Below are 13,479 nucleotides of genomic sequence, written 5' to 3' on the forward strand. Positions count from 1 at the left end.
TTTCCTTTCATGGAATAGTATAAAAACATATAGTAAACTCATCCATTGTCAACTTAGTAAAATAAAATTGAACTTTATAAAATTAGAAACTTATATGAAAAGAATAAATATGGTGTCTTGATTTGGGCCACTATCACAAATATCATAGACTAGGTAGCATTTATGTTTTGCAGTCCTGGAGGCTGCCAAGTCCAAGATCAAGTCACCAGCTGATCAGAAGTCTGGTGAAAGTCTTCTTCCAGCCACAGACTGTGCTGACTTCCTACATGGTGGAAAGGGCAAGCCAGCTAACTGGTGCCTCTTACGAAGGCACTAATCCCATTCACGAAGGCTCTGCCTTCATTAGGTAACCATCTACCAAAGACCTCACCTCCAAATACCATCACCCTGGCCATTAGATTTCAACATGCAAATTTTAGGGGAGCACAAATATTCAGACCAGAAAACAAAGTACATCTATTAATATATATTTTCAAATGCATTTTTTGAGGAAAAAATATCATCAGAATATTCAGAAAATAAGATAACACAAAGTTTACATGATTCTTTCAAGGCTCTATTCAAGTTTCAGTTCTAATCTTGAAATGCCTTTATAAATACAGAGAATAAAAAAATGTATGTGTAACAGCCGTCTTTTTTTCTCATAAAGTATCATTTCTTGCTCTGGATTTGCTCCCCACTGCTGTGATCTTGTCTTGGGTGCTAAGCAATCTAATAGAAAAAATATGAAAGTTTTAACTACATCTCTTGAAGATTATGTAATTTTATTCCTGGCTTTGAATCTGCCTTTAACTGGAGAACTTCTCCAGGTCATAAGGATGGCAAGCAAAAGTCTGAAACTGGAGAATGTGGGTATCAATCTCACCACCCTTAGCATGCAAGGCAAGTGCTCTACATTTGATCTAACTTCTCCTTGCCTGAGAAGAAGTGCCATCAATATCATCTCTATATCCTTGTTTTTTCCAGGCCTTCCTGCATCCATTGGTAACCTTATGCCCACCCAGGCCAAACTGCACAGAATGGAGATGAGACCATTTATAAACAGCCTCAGGCAGAAACCCCTGACAGCCCAGCAAAGGAAAGTAAAAAAACAGCCAGACCTGGAAAATCATGATAGGAAAGCCCTAGCTTCACCCTAATTTGACTTCCTGGACTTCGCCTCAGAGGAAGAGGAGGCCCTACGCCCGACCTCCAGCTCATTACATAGATGTCTCCAAATGCTCTTCTCTTTTGTAGTAAGAGCTGGGTCATCACTGAATAGAGCAGTTCAGAGACTTCTGCTGGTGTAAAGAAGAGCAAAACTCAAGCATAGCTTCAAAGTCCAGGCTCTTCCACATGTGGTTTCTGAAATTATACAAGCTATTCTCATGCATTTTTCCCAAAGGCATTTTTATTTTTCCCCAATATGTTGCTACCAAATATGGGATGCAACCAGAGTGTGACTGCACCCTGTTGCCAGGGCGAGGACTCTACACTACACAGTTGTTAAAAGGGTTTTAATCGGATTTATAGTATGCTCAGGCACCCAGTTTTCAATCCTTGATGTCTGGGTAGACAGTGGGCTGGAGCTGGTATTCTGGTTACTTAAGCAGGAGACCTCTAACATCCCTGGAGTCTGGCCAGGAGTGAGACAACCCAATCTGAAGTATTTGGGAGTTAAATCACCACGAGAAGCCTTGGACTGGATGCCAAAAGAGGGAAAAACAGAGGAAAGCCATGAGGAACTGAAGGTTGAGTCTTGAGTTATAAAGCAGGAAGTGGAGAGGAGAACAGGGTAAACTATTAGGAAGATAGTAGTATTAAACTGCAAGCTTAGGTTACTCAAGCCTTGCACTTTTGTAGAAATTCACCGAGAATAATCTTGCCTCCTGTTTTACACATAGATCATTTCATTTTAAACATCTAGAACCGTTCCTGCTTTTTAATAGCAAGAGAAAACAAATAGAAGCATAGGTAATAAGTAATAGCACCATAAACATTAAAAAAAAAGTTGTTCTCTCCCCAGCCGTTCCTGAAAGTAGTGGCAGAATTGGCTGAAGAAAACTATTTATTCTATGAATTATACTTAGAACTTCTATAGCTTCAAAGATGAATGAATACCCACTTTATTGATTAAAGATTCTTACTGAACAGATGAAAGAATACATAATATAATTTAATGCCTGAGATTAACCATACAATAATATGGAAAACCAGTTTGGCAAAATGTTGATAATTGTTGAAGTATGTGTGATGTACTTGGATGTATTTATACTCTACTCTCTACTTTTGTTTATGTGTGACAATTTGCCAAAACAAAACAAAACAAACTTAAAGGAAAAGAATGGGCAGCAGAATTAAAGGAAAGACAAGAAGAACAAATGGAGACAGCCAGCAAAGAGCATCATGGGGTTCCAAGAACTTCTCTGGAGCTCCCGGCCCAGAGAAACTCACAGGTTACACCTCCTCATCCCGTCTTGGTGGCAAATTAAATCTTATCTCCATTTTGTGATCTTTCAGGCTAATGTGCTTGGTACATTTCATTCCACCCCAACTAAGACTCCGAGAACTGAATAGGCATTGCTACAGTTCAATAGTCAAACATACAGAGGAACAGAATGACTAGAATAGCCTTGCCTTCTAGACCTTCTGTAAAAGGATTCACTTGTATGAATCAAGCCCATCCACACTCAGGGGTAAGAGATCATAAAAGGAGTGTATGTCGGGGTTAGAATCTTGGGAGCCATTTAGATTTTTTTTTTTAATCACTAAGAACAAGAACACTGAATGTAACTTAAAATTTAAAGATACATTTACAGCACCTCTGTCTCTGGAATGGATCCCGTTAGAACCATATTTTCCAAACATTGTGATTTTAAGTCACTTAAAATAGTTCTCTGTATGTTTATGCAAACAATCTGATATACAGTTAGGTCATGTGTTTCAAAGTTTAAAGAAAGCTTTATGATTTCTAAAAATAAGTAAAATATTTACATGATTCTGAAGTTAAAACTTTAATATCAGGTTTGTTCACAGAGGTCTTATTTTGATTAGCATTCTCTCTTCACTCTTCTTTCTTCTACTGTACAGGTGACATTTTTAAAAGTAGGATATTTGGCCTTAAAATTTCATTGTTTTCTTTGAAAATTTAAGCAAATAAATGAAAATATTCATTTTTCCTCTCAAACAAAAAGTAATGCATTTCTACTAGTTTGCTTTTTTCACTTAACCATATAGTTTGCTTGGAGTGTCAAACCCATTTATGTTTAACATTATGACTAAAATATTTGGATTTATAACTACCAATTTTCTATTTGTTCCATTTGTTCATTGTACCTTTGATCATTCATGTGATTTTTGTGTTTTTAAATGATTTTTAAAATGATTTTTAGGAGGACCATTCATCTTCCTAAAAGTATCTTTTCTTTTCCTTTTTTTTTTTTGAGGCCAAACCCATGACATATGGAAGTTCCCAGGCTAGGGTCTAATCGGAGCTATAGCTGTGCCACAGCCACAGCATCACTGGATCCAAGCCATATCTGCAACCTCCACGATAGCTCACAGCAACGTTGGATCCTTAACCCACTGAGCAAGGCCAGGGATCAAGCCTGCGTCCTTATGGATACCATTTGGGTTCATTACTGCTGAATGACACTGAGAACTCTTATTCTAAACTTTTTTAAACCATCTAGAAGTGAAAGTCCTGATATATATTGCTTTAATTAATATTCAGAGAAAACCATTTCCTAATTTCCATTATGGTATTATATGTATGATATGTTTCATAGTAGGGTATTCCTCATTTCTCCTGCTAGATTTTATGAGATACCATTGACTTTTGTGTTCTGGAATTCCATTATTGTGTGTACAGTTGTACATTATTTTTAATATATTTTACTTGCATAGCTGTAAATACTTTAAATTTATTTTACAAAAAAAATTAAAAAATAAATTTATTCCACAAGCATATCTTGGCTCTTCCCTATTCTCTCAATAATTACTTTTGGGACTTTGATTAGATGACAGAACTCTCCTAACCTTCACTTTTCTTATTCCTCTTTCCTAATTTCCAACTATTTTTATTGGTGGATAGTATTTTACATAGTTCCCTCAAATCTAGCTTCCAGCTTCCTAATTCTTCCTTCTACTCTATCTAATAAATCTATTTAAGTATATTTTCAGTGTTTTAATTTTCAGATTTCTTTTTAATAATTTCAAATACATTAGAGTTAGTGTATTATTTTCGCAGTGATTCACCATCACTTCCTGTGAAAGGACTATATATTTTTGTCAATTTTCATGTTAATTATACTGTCCTTTCTTGCGAAAGGAATGTAATTCCTCTACCCTTTGCTATCAGAATTGACAACAGGATGAGTCATATGATCGCTTTGCATGCCTCCCTACCTTTGCTCAGGTCCATTCCTCATTCTGGGACAACTTCATTTTTCTCCACCCCTAGAAAACTTGCTTGGCAAGACATCTTCCATATTATCTTTTTTCCCCCCAGGCTTTTATGATTACTCTGATTTGTCAGACTTAGTTTCTATTCTTGTTTGTTCACCTGTTCATTACGTTCATTCCTTTTCTTATTTTTTTGAGTCAGTACCTTTTTTTTTTGCATTTTTAAAAGTATATTTAAGTGTAATTGATTTACAATGCTGTGATAATTGCTGCTGTGTTGTGTTCGTTCTTATGAAACAAAGAGATGGAGCTGAACACTTTTTCTCTTTGAATTGTTTTCTCACTAGTGTTGAGTTTCTTGACGTTTTCAGCATCAGACAGCTTGGAAGACCTAGTGAAAGTTAGATAAACTCTCCCCTAGAAAACACACAGGTATCTGGCCGGAGGGGGTGGATGGGTGGGATCAGAATTCATGGTTCTTTGGATGCAAATAACCTGGGAGGAGAGCCCCAAGAGTTTAAGGATTCTTTTCTAAGCAATTTCATCTTAAAGTACTGAAGAAGTGACAGTAACCCTGAATGGAAATTGAACCCATTGGTCGTTTAATTTTCCAGGCTATTTTATTAACCGCGAATTAAGAGTTCAGATTCTCCAGCTCCCCAGAAGTCGACTCCAGTGGGACCGGCTCAGGGAACCTCTGCTCCTGCGGCCTGGCAGCCTCTCTCTGGAGCGCAGGGACCAGGCTCCGCTGACGCAGTAACAGCAAACTCTGGTTCAGCCCAGGTTGGCCGAGTCACGCCCACTGCCTGCCCGGACCTGACGCTGAGGCGCCCCCTGCTGGGACCAGGCAGCAGAGAAAGAGAGTGAAAACCTAGGCAAGTGTGTTCCTACCACTTCTCAACCACGTTTATGACTCCTGTGAAGTTTAAACTCTTTTTTCCCCCGTCGCAGCTTTCGTCTTCAGTTCTTTGTCCATTCGTGTGGAAGCTAGCTACCTCCAGGTCTCCTAGATGTCTCCAAGCCATATTTCAATGGCCTTTCCACCCAGGATAGCCAGTAAATTCCTGGGTATAAACTCCGAAATAAAACACCCCAGGACGGCGAAACGTGGGGACGAGGTGGCCGAGTGGTTAAGGCGATGGACTGCTAATCCATTGTGCTCTGCACGCGTGGGTTCGAATCCCACCCTCGTCGAGTCTGTACACTTTTAGTGTGAAGGACACGGGAGTATTTTCAGGTTTCCTAGCATTGCCAGTTGGGTCATTCTCTCGCGAAAGCTAACTTCCTCTCCATTTTCTATGACTTGTCATATCTCCCTGCCATATAGAATCATAAGTGTTCCTGAATTTAAGGTGCTGACTTCTTAGAGCAGGTTTTGCAGATTACTCCTCAGCTTTACCCTAACATATTGTTCTCTTGATATCTAGCAGACTCCTCCAAAGGACTTTTGTTTTCAACCAATTCATAATTAGGGAGGGCTTTGAACTCCGTGGATTTGTTTAACAATTAACTAATTTTGTTTCTAAATTTGTTGTTTCTTTTTACATTAATACTCGAGTAAGCCAGATCCTCCAGTATAAACGACGATCAGTTTTGCAGTGATTTTAGTATTTTGTATTTATGTAACAATAGAGTATAAGTTATGCACGTATAAATGTTTGAGGTCTATCCACTTAGGAAAATGATTTTTTTCCCCTCCTCAAATTTCAAATAATTTTTCAAATTGCATTATCTCCTGTTTTAAAATTATTATTTTTAGGATGATTTGGTAAAAATATTTTTCCAAACTCTTCCTTAAAAAAAGTAAACACATTTTATTAAGCAGATTTTAAAACACACTGAAAATTAGACATAATATTTTAAAAACCTGTAAACTCATCTCAGAGCCTTCTGTTGCCTGGCCTTATCCATAGGCCTCCTCCTGGTGTGCTTTTTCCAGTTCTTCTCTTTGGCAAGTTATTAGTTATCATGAGAACAAATGGATTGTATCTCTGGTTGAATATATAAAATGGAAGTTGATGTATACATTCAAGAAATGATCGCAACATGGGTTTAGTGTAAGAAAAAAAAAACCCTTCTTTCCTAGTTTTAAGACAGAACAGAGTGATTTACACAGATGGCCCACATCTGCATTTCTTGAGAATGAAACTCAAAATTTCTAGCTCATCTCTAGAGCAGGTCTGGCTCATCATACCTGGGTGGGTTTCACTGTACAACTGATAAATCTGTGAGCTCATTGCACTTCTGTGACATTAATCAGTTCTACAAATAATGAACAAGTCTAATGTCCCCAATTTACTGCTTCATTTTCTGTGATTAAAGCATATTCAATAAGGGTTGTGATTTGAACCATTTTCTCTGTTGCTTGTTTCCTAGTTGCAAGTTTAAGCCAAACAAATCATTATTTTAAAAAATCAAGGTATGTCCTAAAAAATCTATCTGAGGCGTTTTAAGAGTTATGATGAGGAAGTTTGTGTTCAAACTCTTTCCTCCCCCACTCCACACTCCTTGGGATGTGGGGATCTCAGGGCAGGGACAGTCTGCTGTGTCCTTGTATATTTCTGGGAAGGAGGAGGAGATTTGGGTCTTCCTAGAACTAAAGTTGTACCTTTCAGGATCCTCTGAAAGGTTTATCTGTAGGTTTATCTGTGATACGTTCTGATTAGGCATCACTTGTTGGTGATGCTCCGTATAAATCTCTTCTTCATTCTTCCTATCATCTTTTCTCTTTATTGGCATGAATTTGTATTTATAGTTGGGTCCAGTAACTGCTCCCAAATCTCTGCATTAATGTAAGCAGCTTTCAGTTCCCAAATTTGAAGCCTGAGATTCCTTTATTAATATGGGCAGTTGAGCAGTTAGATGGGTGATTAGATCTTTTCTGGAATTTTCAAAATTATTCTAAAAGTCAAATGTAACTTATCTGCAAATTTTTCTTTCTTTTTTTTTTTTTTTTTTTTTAATGTGGAAAAGGTTTCTTTAAATGGAACACTGGAACACAGCTGAAGAACATCATCAGTCAGCTGTCCTAAGCTTTATGTAACCATGGGTCAATTTCCCAACAAATCAAAATCTTTAAAGTAAATGAACAGTGTTAAAAGACAGTTTTGAATCCTTCTCTGAGGTTTTGAAAGCAAAAAGACAATCAATAATTGCCCTAAGTAGGGAAATGGACCATGAATACTGGTATTGAGAAGATCTTTTCAAATCCTAGTGGGCGATTAGTCGATTCTCCATTATCGTTTGGAATTCTTTGATCCTGGGCGAGTCTTACTGGGATGGGAAGTGTGCATGTATCAGAAGCCATTTTTTGTTCTTATTTCTACTTTAGATCATTCTCCTCAAGTGGATCCTAGTGTGTCAGAGAAGAAAACCCAAAGGCTGATTATTTTCCAAAATCCAAAGGAACAGAAAACACTGTAGGCCATAAAGTCCAAAAAAAAATGTTCAAAAGTGTAATTAAAACTATATTATCTGAAAAATGCAGTTAATTTAGGATCAGCTCTCAAAAGAGTAAAAATTAATGTCTTTCTGCTTTTAATTTATCATGTATGTGTATATCCCCCCAAAATATATATTTTAGTTTTGCTTGTTTGAAACTCTATTAAAATTGTACCATAACTTATACAACTTTCTGCTACTTGATCCACCCATATTGTGACTGCTGATGCAGTTCATTATTTTTTAGTTCTATAAAATAGTCAGTTGTATGACTGCTATACAATGTCTTTATTCATTCCCTAATCAATTTAAAATTGTTATTTCTAGTTCTTTTTTGTTGTGCTTTTGCTCTGGAATCAACTCCATTAACTGTCTCTTCTCCTGCACAGACTTAAAGTTGCGTGTGTCTCAGAATTACCTGGAGGGCCTTTTAAAATACAAATTGCTGGGACATACCCACAGACTTTCTAGGTCTAGGATGGACTGTAGAATTTCCATTTCTAACAAATTCCCAAGTGATTCTAATGATTCTGGACCCAGAACCACACTTGGAAAATTAATGTTCTAAGGTCTATATTAAAAGTTTAGTAAGGTATTTAGTAATAGTAGGGAATGGGAGTGGTAATTTAATTGTTGAGTCATAGACTAATTTATTCAAATACTTGTAAATAATTCCAAACCATTTCCACAGACATTACACTTAACACTCTTAAATCAGTCTTAAATCCCCAAGGTTTCATAAGCTCTCCAACACTCAGTATTCTATCTCTTTAAATTTTATAAAAATACTGCTTTTACTGTGCTTTTAATTTACATTTTCCATAAAACTACTGAGATTGTCTCTGCATCTTTTTATATTCCATTCAGTTTTTTTTCACCGTTCTGTGAAATAGCTAGTCCTTTTTCCTCCCATCAAAACACCTTTTCCCTGTTTATTTTTGGGAGGGTTTTTGTTTTTGTTTTGCCACGCTCAAGATGTGTGGAATTTCCCAGGCCAGGGTTCAATCCCGTCAAACCAGGGATCAATCCTAGCTGCTGTTGTGACAACTGCCAGATCCTTAACCAACTGTACCACAGGAGAATTCCTAGGAGGTCTTTATATATATTCTGAATACTAATTTGGAATACTTAGTTGTAAATATGGTGTACCAGTTTGGGGCTTGTTGTGTCACTTATTTAGGAGGGTTTTTGATGAACCTAAGTCAAGAGATCTGGGTTGGAATCCTATTCGTATACCTTCAAGGACGTCACTTAATCTGGCCTTAGCATCTAACTTACTTCTCTGATTTTCATGAAGGTCAAATAATTTAGATGAAATACTCTAGATGTGCAATTCATTATTGTTTCATTTTCTCACATGCACTGAGCAGAAACTGTAGCAATTTGTTGTTTTCATGGAATTCATACGCCTACATCTTCTCTATGCCTATATAAGGGCTCGGCAAACAGTAGACACAGCTGTTGTGACTATACTCATACACTCATACACACTTTAGTTTGTGGGGAGCACAAATGTTATACTGAGGGACTCTGAGAATTGAATAAAAATCATCCAAGTGAGGGAGATGTGTCTCCTGAACAGCTCCCAGTTAGAATGGTGTTGAGAGTGAGTCTATGATGAGACCCAGTAGCAAGTGCAGAGGAGACTGGTGCTACGTCATTCAGGAGTGGATGAGAACACCCCACAGGCTCTTTTAGGTCAGGTCCTGTGAGCATGACCAGGAGCCCTCCTTTCTTCACTCCTCCTTCCATTAACCCTTATCTAACTCAACTGACAGATGCACGGCTGCTTTTGTGGCTAGAAAAGGAACGCTCCTTGAACTCTAGGTCTCAGGCACCACACACTTCGGTGCATTCCTTCATGTCAGGGACTAGACTGGCTACTCAGAAGGGAAGAGTATGGATAGAGATCAAACCTGTGTCATTTAAGCAGATCAGCATTGCTGGGTAGTGGTGCATACCGAAATCAGCGTCCTTCCTCTACTTGAACCCTCTATTGTTTAATGGACAAGAGAGAAAGGAATCATTTCTATAAATGGTATTAGGGACTCAGAATAACTCTCACAGTCAGGGCTACACACATGCCACTAAGAGCTAGATCTGTGCCATGACTATAGGACATGAGCTTCCAGAGCCAGTGGCATGATTTGGCAGCAAACTTTTAATAGAAATAAATACACGAGGAAGTACATAAATCACAAGTGAACACCTCAGTGAGTTGTATGAACTGATGCATAAGCATATAACTAGCACCCAGATCAAGAAACCAGCACTCCAGAAGGTTCCCTTTCTATTGTCTTCTAGACACTGCCTACCATAGGTAACTAATAGCCTTCTTCTAACACTGAATGATGTCTTTTTATTATCAGTGTAGATGGTAGTTTCAAAATATGAAAAGATGGCCACTTCTGATTCTCAGATGTTTCTTCCAAATTATTCCTGAGCTTTAGTGGTGAATGGAGGGGGTGGCAAGAGGCTGTAATGAAGTCTAGGAAACCTGGATCACTTAGGGAACTGTGCTGTGGTAACTGCTCATCCTCACAGTGCCTCCTACTCATTACTGTACACTTAACGATAATTGGTTTAAGAATGTTTCTGGGCTCAGCAAATTAGAGTATTAAGGGGAGGAGAGAGAGTTAGGCATGAGTCCTGGGTCTTGAGGAAATAGAAACCAGGCCAGGCTGGTGCTGCTCTGCCAGAACCCCACTCAGTGCTACACGGAGCTACCAAGATGAGCATACCTAATGACCATGGATCGGGACTGCTTCTGGCTTTGGAAGGGAGGCTCTTTGGGACAGAGTTGGTAAGGGACAGACTGTAAGAAAGGAGATGCTTGTCCTTGTCATTTATGGAAAGGAAGGTGCCAGGACCTATGGTAAAAACAGCTGATCATTTCCCAGCCACCTTCCAAAAACATCTCCTGTTTCTAATCCATGAGGGAGCTAGTTCATTAGGTTCTTCAGGACAGTATCTGAGTCTAAACCATTTTGAAAGTCTCAAGTCAGAAAAATACTTACTAGTAACATATAAAGATATAGATACATAGATGGTGATAAATAAAGACTTTAGGTCTTTCAGTCTGCACCGCCCATCTCCTCGGCCCGGAGAAAGCTCATGGAGAAAGCTCAAACCACAGACTCTATGGCAAGTTCTTTCCTATCTCCTCCTCTCCTGGATCTTTAACTTCCCGATAAGCTCTGACTCACTCTACTACATCACCACAGTCAGTAGTGTGAACAAATCTGGAATTAAATCCTATGTTGGCCCTTGTTATACGCTGCCATCTAGACAAACAGTTAGGTAGCTTTTCCTCACTCTAATGTCTTTGTGGGATATCTTCTTCCGGGGTCTTAGGGGCTGAAGCAGTGGGTACATGGCTTTTTGTCTATATAAGCATCATAAGTGTATCCTTTACTTTCAGAGCTCCAGGTTTCCAAAAACCTCCAGCCCAGAAATCAGAGCTACTCAAAGTATTCTCATTCTCATGATCCGTTTCCTTTTCTTTATTGGACAGATTTCATTTTCTCCTTCTATATAGGTTCCTTCTTGATAAATAATGACATAATATCAAACGTTAAATATTTCTAACATTTGGTTATGCCAGTCTCAGCTCCTTTGTGCTGATCAGCAGGGGTGTCTACCAGGCTAATCGCTGGCACTCTCACTGAGAAACTGGGAAAACTGCTTTCTATATTGATTCCTCTAGTAACCAAAAGTAGATTATCTGAGCACTTTTTTTTTCCCAGCAAAAATTCTCTCCAGCATAAAGAATTAATTAAGTTAAAAGACACAGATTTAAGTAATTAAGTTAAAAGACACAGATTTGTGATACTAAGTTCATTATTAGGCTGACTCAGTTCATCAATTTAAAATATTTAAGTTCTAGAAAATTCTTAAAAATATGCCTTTGGGGAGTTTGAATTTTTCCCTTTTTATTTCTCACTTTCTATTACCCAGTTTTGGAAGCAATGACAGAACACAGCGGGCTGGAGACAAGCAAAAATGGGGTGCATTTCTTAAGGAATAACCAAAATAAAAATCAAGAAATACAGAGTGAGAGTGGGGATGGAAAGCAAACCACTTCCTTGCGCTTTCATCCTGTTGTAGTCACTACTTGTCCCAAAGAATTCGTGGAAACTGCAGTGGTGGAAAAAATATCAGAGTCATAATCATAGCGCTTACAAGCTAGGACTCAAAGCCTATTTCCTCAGTTTAAAATGCTGATGCACTTTTGACTGAACTATGCAAACTGTAAAGTGTCTTGGAATGAAAAGATAAAAGAATATATAACTGCCATCTGAGTTATTTTATGTCCTTTTAAGGATTATTTCAGGCACTCTCTGATTACACAAAAAACACCAGCCTTTAATGTATAGTTTGTATGACATCCCAATTTTTATTTAATTCAAATACATATTCCATACTTGCTGATCCAAAGTTTTCTCTGCCATGGTGTTATGAGAAAAACAGAAAAGCAGTGGTAAGGAACTTTATTTAGAAATTGAGTTGATGAACAATCTTTCAAAGAAGCTGGCATTTCAAATTCCCCTCTCCCAATCCCTACTGAAAAGCCAAAACCTTCACTAAAGCTAATAATAAACACAAGAGGGAGCCAAACTGAGCATTCATCTGCCTGCATTGCCTTTTTTTCAGAGAAGCCTTCTGAGAAACTCAGAGACCAGGAATGCCAATTGATACAGAATTTGGAGACATCTTCTTGTGCTGAAGAAATCTTTGGAAGCCATTTTGTACAGTGTTAAATCTTTGAAGGATTCTGTACTTAGTTCTAGCAGAATATAGAGATTTCAAAGTCATAAAAACATGCAATAATAATGACCTGTGCTTGGGGTACAATCCTGGTTTAGGGGACCACATATCAAAATAAATATCTTGACAAAAATGCTGACTTACAAAAAAGCAAGTTTTTAGGGGCCTTGTCAAAGAAAATGTCACACAATTTCTTCTATGAAAGTAAATGTAGAAAACTAATATGAATGTCGCTCAAATTATTTGTCACTCCATGAAGTATATAGAGAAATTTGGAATACGTACTTCTTTATATTAAGTATGGATTAAACCTGAAATAAATGTAATATTTTATGCCACCTATATTTCAATTTTTAAAATATGGATCAGAGTTTTCTTGTGGTGCAGTGGATAAAGGATCTGGCATTTCACTGAAGCAGTTTGGGTTGCTCTTGTGGCACAGCTTCAATCACTGGCCTAGGAAATTTCACATGCTGCAAATGCAGCCAAAAAATTTAAAATATGGATCAAAAATAGAGTTCTGTCCTAATGTAACCTTTATCATGTAATCTTGTCAATTAAATCACAGATTAGTCTACAGATAGAACTCAGTGAGGAGAGGAAGGATGAAAAATTTAGTAACTTGAGCCTAAGTTAAGAGGTCATCATAAGGTTGCAAAATGTATATTAGTTGTCATTGAAATATAGTTATACTGATTAAATGATCAAGAAAATTGGGGCACATTCTTTTGACTCTGAAAGTATGGAAAAACAAAAATCCCACTGTTTTATTTACTTTGTGCCATGATTGCTTCTTTTCCCCACCTATAAATGACAAGCCTATTAACTCAGTAAAATTTCCAAATATAATATTATTAAGTGATGAATATCAAAATTATAATGAGTTAC

At 37.6% G+C, this 13,479-nt stretch overlaps 1 non-coding gene across 1 annotated transcript; it reads left to right on the forward strand.

The window, feature by feature from the left end:
- Positions 1 to 5,495: 5,495 nt before the first annotated feature.
- On the forward strand, positions 5,496 to 5,577 carry TRNAS-GCU (transfer RNA serine (anticodon GCU)). The gene has a single exon. It is a non-coding gene; the product is annotated as a tRNA-Ser (tRNA).
- Positions 5,578 to 13,479: the final 7,902 nt, after the last annotated feature.

The sequence above is a fragment of the Sus scrofa genome, chromosome 7 (assembly GCF_054392235.1).
Source record: "Sus scrofa isolate SSC_HxYL_T2T_F1_AM1 chromosome 7, Sscrofa_HxYL_maternal_Yorkshire_Landrace_v2.0, whole genome shotgun sequence".
Classification (NCBI taxonomy): Eukaryota; Metazoa; Chordata; class Mammalia; order Artiodactyla; family Suidae; genus Sus; species Sus scrofa.